The 12,730-nt window shown below is 36.5% G+C and overlaps 1 protein-coding gene across 1 annotated transcript in view; it reads left to right on the forward strand.

Moving 5' to 3' along the window:
* The window catches only part of LOC138711999 (probable G-protein coupled receptor No18), a 1,860,709-nt gene that overhangs the window by 1,314,661 nt on the left and 533,318 nt on the right, over nt 1-12,730 (forward strand). The window contains exon 5 of the mRNA XM_069843351.1: nt 1,012-1,086. The gene's annotated coding sequence lies outside the window, so the exon portion shown is untranslated. The remainder of the gene's footprint in view (nt 1-1,011; nt 1,087-12,730) is intronic.

A 12,730-nucleotide genomic window follows, 5' to 3' on the forward strand; every position in this document is an offset into this window, starting at 1 on the left:
CGCTCCGGGATGCAGGATTCCACTGGCCTCGGTCGAGTAATAACTGAATACGTGTGTATATATGTAATGTATCAGCGCTACTTTTCACCGCGCCGGTGTGATGAAGAGCTAAGGCGTAGCACATTTTTAAGTTCTGTGTAAATTGCGGTTTCTAGTTACTAGTATTCTTAGAATTTTATTTCAGACGTGTACCTTGCTGTACAATGAATGCATCCCAGAGTGCATTCGCTGTAAGAAATGTAATGCCTATTATGTTCTACATATCGCTAAGGAACGATTTTTGTACACTCTTATTGTGACAGTATCCCAAATTCATCAAGATTTTTAATTTGTAGCTGTAGTTATGTTTAAAAATTAGTCCGTTCAACTTGAACTATGTACTTTTTTGTTACACTTGAATTTATTTCAATAACCCTTATTCTCGAGATTAAAGGATTTAAAACAAAGACCTCATCAATTACTTAAATATTTAATTGAATATGCCTTTCAGAATCTAAAGTATTTGGAAGAATGCATCAGTGGTTCCTTGTATATTGTAATAATTTATTGTATTTGTTAGAGACTGAAGTTTTTTTTTTAAATAAACACCTCGATTATGGCCTACTAATTGTACCTGAAGGATTTCGAACAGAAATTTCATCGATACCTTGAATATTAGATCAATTATTGTAGGGTACATTTCAGTAGTTTGAAGGATTGAATAAGCATCTTTGGCCTATTGACTCCTCTGATATGTAATGTGTTAGACATTGAAGTTTTTCAAACAAATATCTCACTTATTCTCTAGATTTTCTACTAATTTTTATTTTATTCTTGAAAGATTTTAAATTTCAACTTCATCGATGTCTAGGTGTTTTATTACTTGTTCTTTTCAGCGTTCAATGGGTTTGAAACAAGAAAGTCGACAACTATTCTATATGTATTTGTTTTAAACATGTAACAATTAATAAATTGTAAAGGCAGGCCAGAGAAAGAAAGTCACTGATTTAATAACGATGTATCCTTTTCCAGGAGTTGCAAGCAGGGGAGTTGGAGTAAGTGACACGAGATGTCGCAACTGTAGACACTTTCAAGTCAACAGAAAAGGTAGGGAACACGAGATCATTATGTAGGCGTAATAATATCACTGGTCAACAATGATTTTGTTGAATGAATAATTTTCACTGATTCTTATGTTCTTTGATGTGCTGATTCTGAATATGAAGTCAGAAGTTTTCTATCGGGCTCAATTTTTTTTTGTAGCGCGTTTACATTTTTTGTCCTCGCAGCCAATTATCTATGTACCACTATATTTTAAAAATATATTACTACTCCATATTAATATTATTTTCTTTATAAACGTTTGTTGTTATTGTTGACAACAATCATAAAATAGTTGTATTGCTATTAGAATAAACAATAATAGTCACATTTCAGTTGCAATCCAGATGTCTTAAGTTTGTGACATAAATAAGTTTTTTGGCATGTCTGATTGTACTCTTACTGTTGGGAAAAGGAATGTAATAAATCAGGGCACTTGTGACTTCGGAGGAAGTTATCTTCCACCACTACATATTATGAAACTAGGCTTAATGAAAAATTTCGTAAAAGCGATATATCATACTGGTAAAACAACTTCATTTTGTTTTAAATTTTCCGATAAGCAAGTTACAATATAATAAAGTTTAAATAGAACCGTCTGTGCTTATCTAATTATATAATATTTACTAGTTTTTTACATGAACGTTTTCGGCACTTGTGTGTGCCATCTTCAGATATATGCGGGATACTGCATGTTAACCCTGCCAAATGGATACGTGTAATGTCGCCATGCTCATTATGTATGCACAAATATATAATAAATACCCATTATCAATTAATAGTAACCTAAAATACGAATATAATTAAAGACTACAAATAAAACAAAACTTTTATCACTTGATATAACTGACTTATATACAAATATTCCTACTAATGAAATCATAGACATTATAGCCTTAAAGCTGAATGAACTTCAATTAAATAGCAATTATATCTAACAAATAATCAACCTATTACAAATTTCACTAAAACAAAACTACTTTAAATTTCATAATACGTTTTACACCCAACCAATAGGCCTTGCAATGGGTGACCCTTTATCAGGTTTCATGGCAAACATATTCCTAGAACATCTCAAAAATGAACATATTAAAACTTTAAGCAATAAATTTCATTTTGCCATGTATACGAGATACGTTGATGACAATCTGATCATTTATGAAGATAGTGACAATCAAAACACATTTATACAAGAAGAATTTAACAAATTACACCAAAACCTGAAATTCACCTTAGAAACAAGCATAAACAATAGCATAAACTTTCTGGATTAAAATATCATGGTAAAACCCCCTAAAATAATTTTTGATATACACAGAAAACAAACGGCCACCACACATTCCATTGACAGAAATTCGACCCACCCTACAACACATAAGATTAGTAAATTTAGATATTTAATAGACCGATTACTCACAACACCATTAAACAGGGACAACTATAACAAAGAATATAAATATATACAAAATCTAGCAATAGAAAATGGCTACGAAAAACACCTAATTAAAGAATTACTCAACAAAAGAAAAGCCAAATTAACTGAGAAAAACCATACCACACTCCAACCGGAAAAATCAAAACCTAATAAATATTGGCAGACCATGACATACTTTGGGAAAATTTCAAATCAATTAAACAACTTCTTCAAAAAACAGAATATTAACATAGCCTCAAGAACTGACAATAAACTTCACAACATAATTCCAAACAGAACTAATAATACTGAACCTTTTTCAAATAGTGGAATGTACCAATTACACTGTAAAAATTGCCCTAAATTATACATTGGTCAAACCCGCCGAAATTTCAGAATTAGATACAGAGAGCACACAACAGATTTTAAATATAATAGAAATAAATCGAAATTTGCCCAACACCTCATAGCAGAAAGACATGAGCTAACCAATATAAATGATGCATTAAAAGTTATAAAGGTCACAAGCAGCTCTTTAATCGACACTGCCGAACAATACTACATAGCAAGGAGCTACAATGAAGGAAATTCTCTTTTAAATGAACAAATAGTCAATACAAATATTCCATTATTCAATTTATTTAAATTAATTCCACAAAACAAAACAAAATCAGCCCCCGCACAGGTTCCCCCTCCCCTCACTCCAGTTCCGGTTCCGCTAGACATTCATTAGGTTAAGGATCATTGTGAGCACCGATCGACTCTCAGTCTGAGCCAAGCCATCCCTGAATATACATCATAACCAGTTGTTTGCACGTAATTTATCTACTTATCATTCATATCTGTCCACCCGTATACAACAAATTCTAATAACACAACTTTTATGTTCGCAGTATGCAAGGCTAGGCTGAAAACCGGACGGTGACAATCCAGCATTCCTAAGGAATTGTAATATCAAAACTTTGGCAAGTAAAGTAAACTACAGTAGGCATATAATAACTAATCACTGTAATATATATTATACAAGTGTTTCGCACGCCACATTCTACAGCTCGAAGTGCATTATTATGTATGTATGTGGTTAACACCGGACAATTAGTGAAAAATGAATTTCATGGCTTACTTTCTACATTTTAATAGTGCAACTAAACAATGTGTTGATACTTAAAATCTGGTTTATTCCATTTGAAATGATTACAACAGCAAGCATCAACTTAACCACAATGTATGTCAGACAATGATAGACATTTCTAGCAGCAAGTGAACAGTGTTTTTAAAAATAATTGTTTTAATCAACTGATTTTAATTAACTATGCATAAGTGTTCTATTCGTATTTTAGGTTACTATTAATTGATAATGGGTATTTATTATATCATTTATTATATATTTGCGCATACATAATGAGCATGGCGATATTACACGTATCCATTTGGCAGGGTTAACATGCAGTATCCCGCATACATCTGAAGATGGCACACACAAGTGCCTAAAACGTTCATGTAAAAAACTAGTAAATATTATATAATTAGATAAGCACAGACGGTTCTATTTAAACTTTATTATATTATACTGGTTAAAGTTTTCAGTTTCTCAAAAACAAGTCTCCTAGAATAAGTGAGGTGAAGATCAAAGAGGGTGTATTTGTTGGTCCACAAATACGGTAACTATTTAATGATCCTGCATTTGAAGATAGTTGAAATAAAGCTTGAGGCGGCAGTATGGGGATCCTTCCAAAAAGTTGTAAACAACTTCCTGGGGAATCGTAAGGCAGATAACTACTAGGATCTTGTTGGCGAGCTTCTTGATAACTACAGAAAACTCGTGTGTAACATGTTCATAAAAATATATTTCTTGAATTAACATTTGGACTTTTCCTCCTTCAACCTCGGCATTGTAAGTGACGAACATACAGAGCGCTTTCACCAGGAAATATATACCATGGAAAACCGTTACAAGTCCGCGTCACCGTTTTTGACATGTGAAAAAAGTAATGGGAACGTTAAGTGCGAGTGTTTTATATTTGCCGCAGTCAGTCTGACAACTGTGTTTGGCAAATGGTTGATGTGATGTGTATAGGAAATGGTACCATTCTCAGCTGCACTAGCAACATGCTCACAAACTGGGCACTATATATCTAGGACACACGCCAAAAACGCTGGCGCCGAGATAAACGGAGCTCAAGAATGTTAGCCGACTACTCCTGGACTCTAAAGAGAGATGTTCCTCAAGCTAATACAGCAAAAAATCCTCAGGAAGTACATTATAGATCAATATATAGGATATGTAACATATTTTAGTTTTACTAAAGCAAAGTTATTTTATTACAACAAAAAATATGTATGTATTTCAAAACATCTATGCCCAAAAAAACTGTAAACGGATTAGAAATCAGCGGAAAAAAAATGCCACATTTGATCACCTTTTCTTGTTCATCTAACAGAGAAAATTTAAATTTGATTACCCAAGGATACTGTATGGAGCGGATTACGAAAGGTTCCCGTTATCTTACAGGAGAGTGCTGCTCTTGCGTATGTAGCCAATCTTTCCTACTTAAGAGATAAGCGAATATTCTGTGATGACGTGGGAACGAACAAATTTTAAAACCTGGAAAATGTAGAAAAATATGAAAGGACAGTATGAATGAATAAAAGAATGGGAAATGGGAGGAGAAATTATTAAAAGAAACGCGATCGCGCGGCCATAGAAATTAATTTAGGACTGTGAGCAACTAAGTGAACTTCACGACTGTTGGCCACTTATAACACTCCGTTTTTCATCGTTCCTTTGAGGGAATTTAGATAATTTTGAAGGGGGTGGAAGTCAAATAATGAGTACCACATGAGCAGGAAAGGAATGTCACAGAGCACAATCTGCAGTAATGCTGAACAAAAGCAGAACAGGGTCGACAAAGCTATTAAAACCCCGAACATAGTAAGTGTTGAGGAGGGTGGGACTCTAAGCCCATGGTTTGCGTCTTCGAGTTTTTCTTCAGTTAGAACGCGATTTATACGCCTACCTTTTTTAAATTAAAAATTAGTCGGTTTCTCTCGCTTTCTTCACTAAATTATGGATTGCTTAATCAGATGATTGCTGAATGCCAGGATATGTCCATAGAAATATAGCATGACACTTTTTTACGTTTTCTTCATAATATACGTGCCACAAATGTAGATTCTCTGTTCTGATGTGTACTGCATTGCCACAAAATGAACTGACCTGCACCAAATGGAAGTCAGTTGTATACTAATACCCCAAACTTCACGTCCCCTCAGTCTATGTTATATGTCCATACTACGTAACTCAAAACCTCATACGCTCCATCGAGGGGAAATATACAAACTACTTCCTCGACAGTCGCTTTCGATCTGCCCTGAACTACTACTACTACTACTACTACCACTACCACTACCATCTACCTGTACTACCAATATCAGTATCATTACGAAAACTAGACTGCCGCCTCTGTGGCTCATGTAGTAACGCTCTGGTCTTCCATGCACAAGACGGTCGTGATGGAACTTGTGGACAAAGCATACGTATGTTGCAGAGTGTTCTTCTCGGGATACCTACTCCCGTTTCCATTTATCATTTCACCAACACTCCCTCATCTCTCCTTTATTTCATCTATGAACTGCAATAGTAAAAACATGCTGGGGTGAAGTCTTGGGGCTAGTACGGATTTTCGATGCTGATGCAGAAAAGGCTTGGGGCTCCGGACTCCTGTGGATTATCAGGTAGGCCTACTCTTGTGCGAACGGTGCCTGGCTCTATCAGGAACTGAGGTACAATGATCCACCTATCAGCGCCGGCTGTTCAGGAAGGGCTTGGTGACTCCGGGCTCCTGGGTCTTATAAGGCTACTCGTCCATGATGTGGAACTTGTCTCTATCTGGGGATGGGGCAGGGTAGTCCACCTGTCAGTGTCGAATTCACGAATGCCATCTAGTCTTCCTATCATAATTCGACAATCGTAGCGTATATTGCACGCATTATGGGCCTAAGTGTAGAGATACATCCCGAAGCCAGCCCCCATAAAGCCAAGAAAATCCACTGAGCTATTACTACCGGGACATCATTTTATTTTTTATGCTCGACCATGCCGAAATGTAGTAATTATACTCCTGGTAGCAGCCCTTTAATGGACCTAATTAAAATACACCTATTCATTAAAGTTCAGGTCTTCCACCAATCAGAAAGCACCATTGTAGCAATATGAAAGCGCAAGTATCGATTATTCTCGGATATGCAATCGAAAGACAACTAGCGAAACGTCACGGAGGCTGGAAGTCCAATACTGTCGCAGAAGGTTATGTTCTTTTACTACAATAATTAGCGTTAATTGTAAATAATATTAAAATAAATTCAATTTGTCATCTCGTTTTTCAATGTCTAAACCAATTTCAAGGTTATATCAAGGTTAATGTTTATTTTACTCTCTAGATTATATCAAGGTCAATGACATTCGTTTCTCGAAAAAATCAATACTTTCGCGTCTGCGCACATCTCACAATTTACGAGCTATTGCACAAGTCACTTCCGCTCCTCAGTCAGATAAGAATAAAATGAATACTTTTGAATAATTTCAAGTTAGAAATATGGTCGAGCATAAAAAGTCGTATGAAACTTGCTTGCGCTCGTTTCATAAACATACTCGCGTCTTAATTACTACCATTATAGGCTCGTTGCATAATGTACTAAACTAACATTTCTAATATTGACCTGGCTATACCTTTGGATTAATGGTTGAGAACCGGAAACACCGTTTGCTACCCTCTTCCACGACTGAAGTTCAATGATACTGGCGTAAAATACAAACAAATCACTTTATTAGATATAGGAGGGAAGAAAAGTAGTTCATCCATTTACGTAAACTAGGAAATATCGCGATTTTGAGTTTGATAATTTTGATTAGGTTTTTGTTTAATCAGAATACAGTACAATATTAAAAATAAGTGTTTTTACTCACGAACTGAGCTATCCATGCTGATGTATTAATCATGCAGTGTATTATACTGTCTACAGCTCATTTGCCTACAATATAGAGAATGAAGTTAAATTGAAAAATAGTCATAATATGGTAGTGATGGGCGAAGTTGTTCTTTTCCCGGAACAGTTCAGACGGTTCCGGTTTCGAAAAAATACTATGTTCCAAATAACAGTTCCGAAATAACAGTCACCAGTGGTGATGGGTCGGAGTCGTTGAGTCGTTCAAACGAACGGTACAGTACCCTCCCTCTTCACCATAGACAAATAACACCATGCAGCTCACACTGGAGCACTCATAGGCATGACATAGTACACATTCTTATCTATAGATGGCACTGCAATGCACATTCGAATCGATTTTGGAAAATTGCTGTGCATGCGGACAGAACTCAAAAGCTTAATGTTAGTAATTACACAGCTGTTGACTACAAGGACAGAATACAACACTTTGTTTTCGTACATAAAGTTATAAAGACATGGTAGCCAACTAAAAAAAAAATAACATAACATTTAAAACATATGGTATGTAATTTCTGTTCTCTCTATTACATAATAAAAAAAACAAATCATTAATTTTTATTTTTACTTTTCTTAATGCACAGTTATAATAATAATAATAATAATAATAATAATAATAATAATAATAATAATAATAATAAATATTACAATTTCATAAATAAAAAAGATATATATTGGCAGTACTGAAACCTGGAAACCCCGCAGTGGGTTAGTAAAATGTTGGAATCGCATCTTTACCAAAGTGTAATTTAAACTTCGCATTAAACCTCGCTCTCCAAATCAGTACTTATATGGGTAGTTTCCAACAAATAATGCTACAACATTTTTGTCGTTCTTTGATAACAGAGAAGATAGCACAAAAACTTGTGCTTGTCAGACTTAACCTCAACAAACGACATACAGACATTGTAACTAAACCACTCATTACCATTTACGACTTTAACCTTTGTATAGAATCAGCTGATCAATGAATTAATAATAGTATGCGTACTTTATGACTTTGTAGAATGTTTATAAAACAGAATTCGTCAAGTAATGGTGAAATAAACCATAAAGCGGGAATCAATATTACAGATTATTGAATACTTACTATAACATTACAGATGATTGGCCAGTCTTACAAATGTTGATATTAAAGTTCGCGCCACCGCAAGGATTTCAATGTCCATGCGCCCCCCTCCAACCACGTGAGAGTTTCAAGTACAGTGTAACTGCAGCTGTCGTTGGTTCATCGGAACAAGCTCCGACGTTCCGACTGTTATCTCGGAGTCGGAACATACCTTGTGCAACGCGGTACTGCGAGCCCGCAACAGCTGGGCAAGTGAGCAGCTCGGAGTCGGAACACTGTTATTTCGGAACAAGAGGTTCCGACCTACTGTTCATTTTTGCAACAGTTCCGAGGGAGTCGGAACATACCTTGTGCCACGCGGTACTACGAGCCCGCAACAGTTGGCAAGTGAGCAGCTCGGAGTCGGAACACTGTTATTTCGGAACAGGAGGTTCCGACCTACTGTTCATTCTTGCAACAGTTCCGAGACCGGAACAGTTCCAAAATAACTGTTGTGTTATTTTTTACCCATCTCTATAATATGGGTATTTACACATTTTTTAAATGGTAGCCGTTCATTTCGATACAGCCCTCAGCTCTTTTGTTTATATTATCGCACTATAGACTATTTTACCTAATTCCAATTACCAGTTTCGTCCTTCGTACTAGTAACATGTTGAAATAATTCCATACCTAGTGTATAAAAGAGTGCCTTGAGTACTGTAAATTCAGTCTTCACTTCTGCCCTACTCGCACAGATAAAATTACTCAGACATACTATCTACTGTCCGTCCAAGTGGTTTTGTCGCAGGGTAGTAGAAAGGGGGGAAAAGCACGTGAAAGTTAATTACTTAACGAGGCTCTTTTATTTAAGTTATTTTAAACAGTTGTATAATATTATGTAGACGACAAATTCCTAACAGAAATTAATGTTTTCAGAAAAGAGCTAAAACAGGCCAACCACTAGCCTTTACAGAGGGGCGAGCAGAAGCGGGTGGGGGAAACCGAGATGCAACGTAGGCAAACGAACGATAGTACCTGTGGGAAAATATGATTCGATATTGAAAGCTCTTTCGTTACTGGAAAACGCGAACATATTTATGGAACGTACTATACTCATTAACTCAGTTCTGCTTTGGTTTTATTTATTTATTTATTTACTTAGTGATGTATTATTTATTTTATTAATTTTTATTTTTTATTTAATTAATTAATTTATTTATTATTGTATTTTATAGATATGTTCTAGGGAATAAAATTATTTTGTATTAACGTTATATTAGATTCACTTGTATAATGAATTAACAAATCTTAAATATTCACTCGCGCATGATCGGTTTTTACTGTCCATAATATTCCTTGACTTTCATGCTCTACATAATAATTGCCAATTGCAGGAGACTTGCTCCGCCTGTTATATCTAAGTAAGTAAACATTGGCTTTCTTCTATGTCGACGGAGCAGTGTACTACTACTATTAATACTACAGAATCATGATTTATGACCAAGAAAGGAGATTGTTTAATGTTCATGTACCATTGCTTTATCATCCATTGGAGGCCATATCTGTCATAGTGATTTTTATCTTGAGAATCCTAAGCTTTTACGCATGCTTACGAGAATTTATTGCTTGCCTGTCTTCCCGTTCACTTTGAGAATTGAGTATTACAATACATGTTAATATTATTATTTGAAATTCATAGAGAAACCTGCTTCGATTCTTTCTTTGAAGTACATTGAACTCTCCTAAGTTCGACAGAAGAGAATTGAAAGTTCTGTCCAATTAGGGTAGTGGGTGTGGCAGGTGAAATGAATACAAATTCTTATTGGTTATCCATCAACGAATACAGTACTGTACTTGCATTTCCTGCCCGCCCCGAGACTTGTGTATGCGCTTCTAGTACCACAGTGGGTTTCGACAGTTCCGTCTCACAAACGGCACAATTCTCAAATAGGAAAAGAAGAGTTCATTAATTTAAAATCAGTGAACAATATGGATGTTCTAATCAATAAAATATTCTGTTTTCCTTTAACAAAAGTATCACTAAAAGATACACGGCCAATTTCCATTCAAATGACAAACCCATTTCTTTTTACTGTCCACCCGAGTTGTGTGGATATAAAGGGAAAAGTTGAGACGGTGTCGGGTGGAGTTCCCGGGTAGCTCAGGTGGTAAAGCGCTGGTACGTTCAACCAGAGGTCCCGAGATCGATACCCGGCCCCGGAACAATTTTTCCGTTGAAATTATTCAAGTCTGCTTTACAGGGAGCTTCACCTGAAAAACTAGATTTGCATAATATATACGTCACTGTGTACGTTAACAGAAAACCACAATTACAAGTCACACAGAGATCGTGTGCACTCGATGTGGGTCTCTGGCATTTCGTCAGCCCACGCGATTTGCGTGGATATAAAGGGAAAAGTTGAGACGGTGTCGGGTGGAGTTCTCGGGTAGCTCAGTTGGTACGTTCAACCAGAGGTCCCGGGATCGATACCCGGCCCCGGAACAGTTTTTCCCTTGAAATTATCCATTTCTTAGTGCCCGTATAGAGGCGTGTCTAATTCTCCTACGTAAGCAGTCGAACTTGATTTCTGTCGAACTTAAGAGCTTCCACTGTGCATAAATCTCATTACATCTTATTTTGTTAAAAGTATACTTAACCACAAAAACAGAATATGAGAAAAGATGTAATATGTGGAACATAATAATTGAGCTAAGAAGAGGGCGAATTATTCGCAAACATTTACTTTGAAAAACAAAAGTTCCTTTAGTTATTATATGAAATATGTAAAATTGTATGCATAATTTTAGGAAACAAGCACGGCTTAAAATTTGCAAGAGAATCTGTCAATTACTGTGGAGTTAAGCTCCGAGAGATGGTTTGAGTGCTCTCGTGGAGAACAAAGGAAGTTTAAAGCGTTGAGAGCTTGTAGGCCGTACAGGGCAAGTTCTCGTAAGCGGGAAAGAAGCTTCCACTCTTCCATCAGCAAACACAAAACTTGAACAATAGGAGCATCTTTTTAAGTAATTGTTTATGAATAGAGGCAGTGCTCCCGGTCTCCGTGCTGTACGAACAAGGCCGGAACTTTCCAAGTTCCAAAGAAGAAGCTAATTCGCAATTTCTCATAATCTTTACATACAACACTTTCTCGCCCACGTTTAATTTCTTTCAAGGTTGTAGGGAATGTGCTTACTGGGGAGTGGGGGAACCACCCTAAAATGAAATACCGATGGATCTAATAGTGGCAAGGTCATGGTTGTCTCATAACAATATAAAAATAATGGATACTATTCACCAAATAATGTAATAACAATAAACTGGTATATATAATAATAATTAATAAAACAATAAAAAGCATTAGGCCTAATATAATCTCAAAGACTACAAAATATAAAAAATAAAAGAATACAAATTATTGTGATGTATTGAAGTACACAATATGATATTTTCGTGCAGGAATTCTGCATTATCATATAATGAAGGATGGGTGGAGCGGAGAAAAATTCTCTCCGGGACCGTGACTCGAACTGGGGTTTTCAGCTCTACTTGCTGACGCTTTAGCCACTAAGCCACACCGGATTCCATTTCCGCTGCCGGATTGAATCCTCTCAGTTTAAGTTCCATCTTCTAGTTTCCCTTTAGTGGCAACCCCCATGCACTGTGTCACAGATGTGTGACAATGGTACAATGTCCAACACATTATGTGCCGAGGTGCACTCATTACGAGTGACTAAGTGGCTGGGATCCGACGGAATGAGCGTCGTCTTAAATCACTAAGTGATTATTTTACGCATATCATATTATTGTGATGTACCGAAGTACATATGATATTTTTGTGCACCTCTGTACATAACGTGTTGGACATTGTGCCACTGTCACACATCTGTGACATAGTGCATGGGAATTGTCCACTAAAGGGAAAATAAAAGATGGAACTTAAACTGAGAGGATTCAATCCGGCATCGGAACTGGAATCCAGTGTGGCTTAGTGCAGCGTTGTCAGACAGAGACTAAGACTCGTTGCGTGCTCCGGTGTTTCCACAGACATAAGCAAGTTCACGCTCCGACTCTAGCTCCAAACCGGTTTTGGAGCTTACAACTCTGACACTACTGGCTTAGTGGATAGAGCGTCAGCACGTAGAGCTGAAAAGCCGGGTACGAGTTCCGGTGCCGGAGAGAATTT

Source organism: Periplaneta americana, chromosome 13, assembly GCF_040183065.1.
Source record: "Periplaneta americana isolate PAMFEO1 chromosome 13, P.americana_PAMFEO1_priV1, whole genome shotgun sequence".
NCBI classification, from domain to species: domain Eukaryota; kingdom Metazoa; phylum Arthropoda; class Insecta; order Blattodea; family Blattidae; genus Periplaneta; species Periplaneta americana.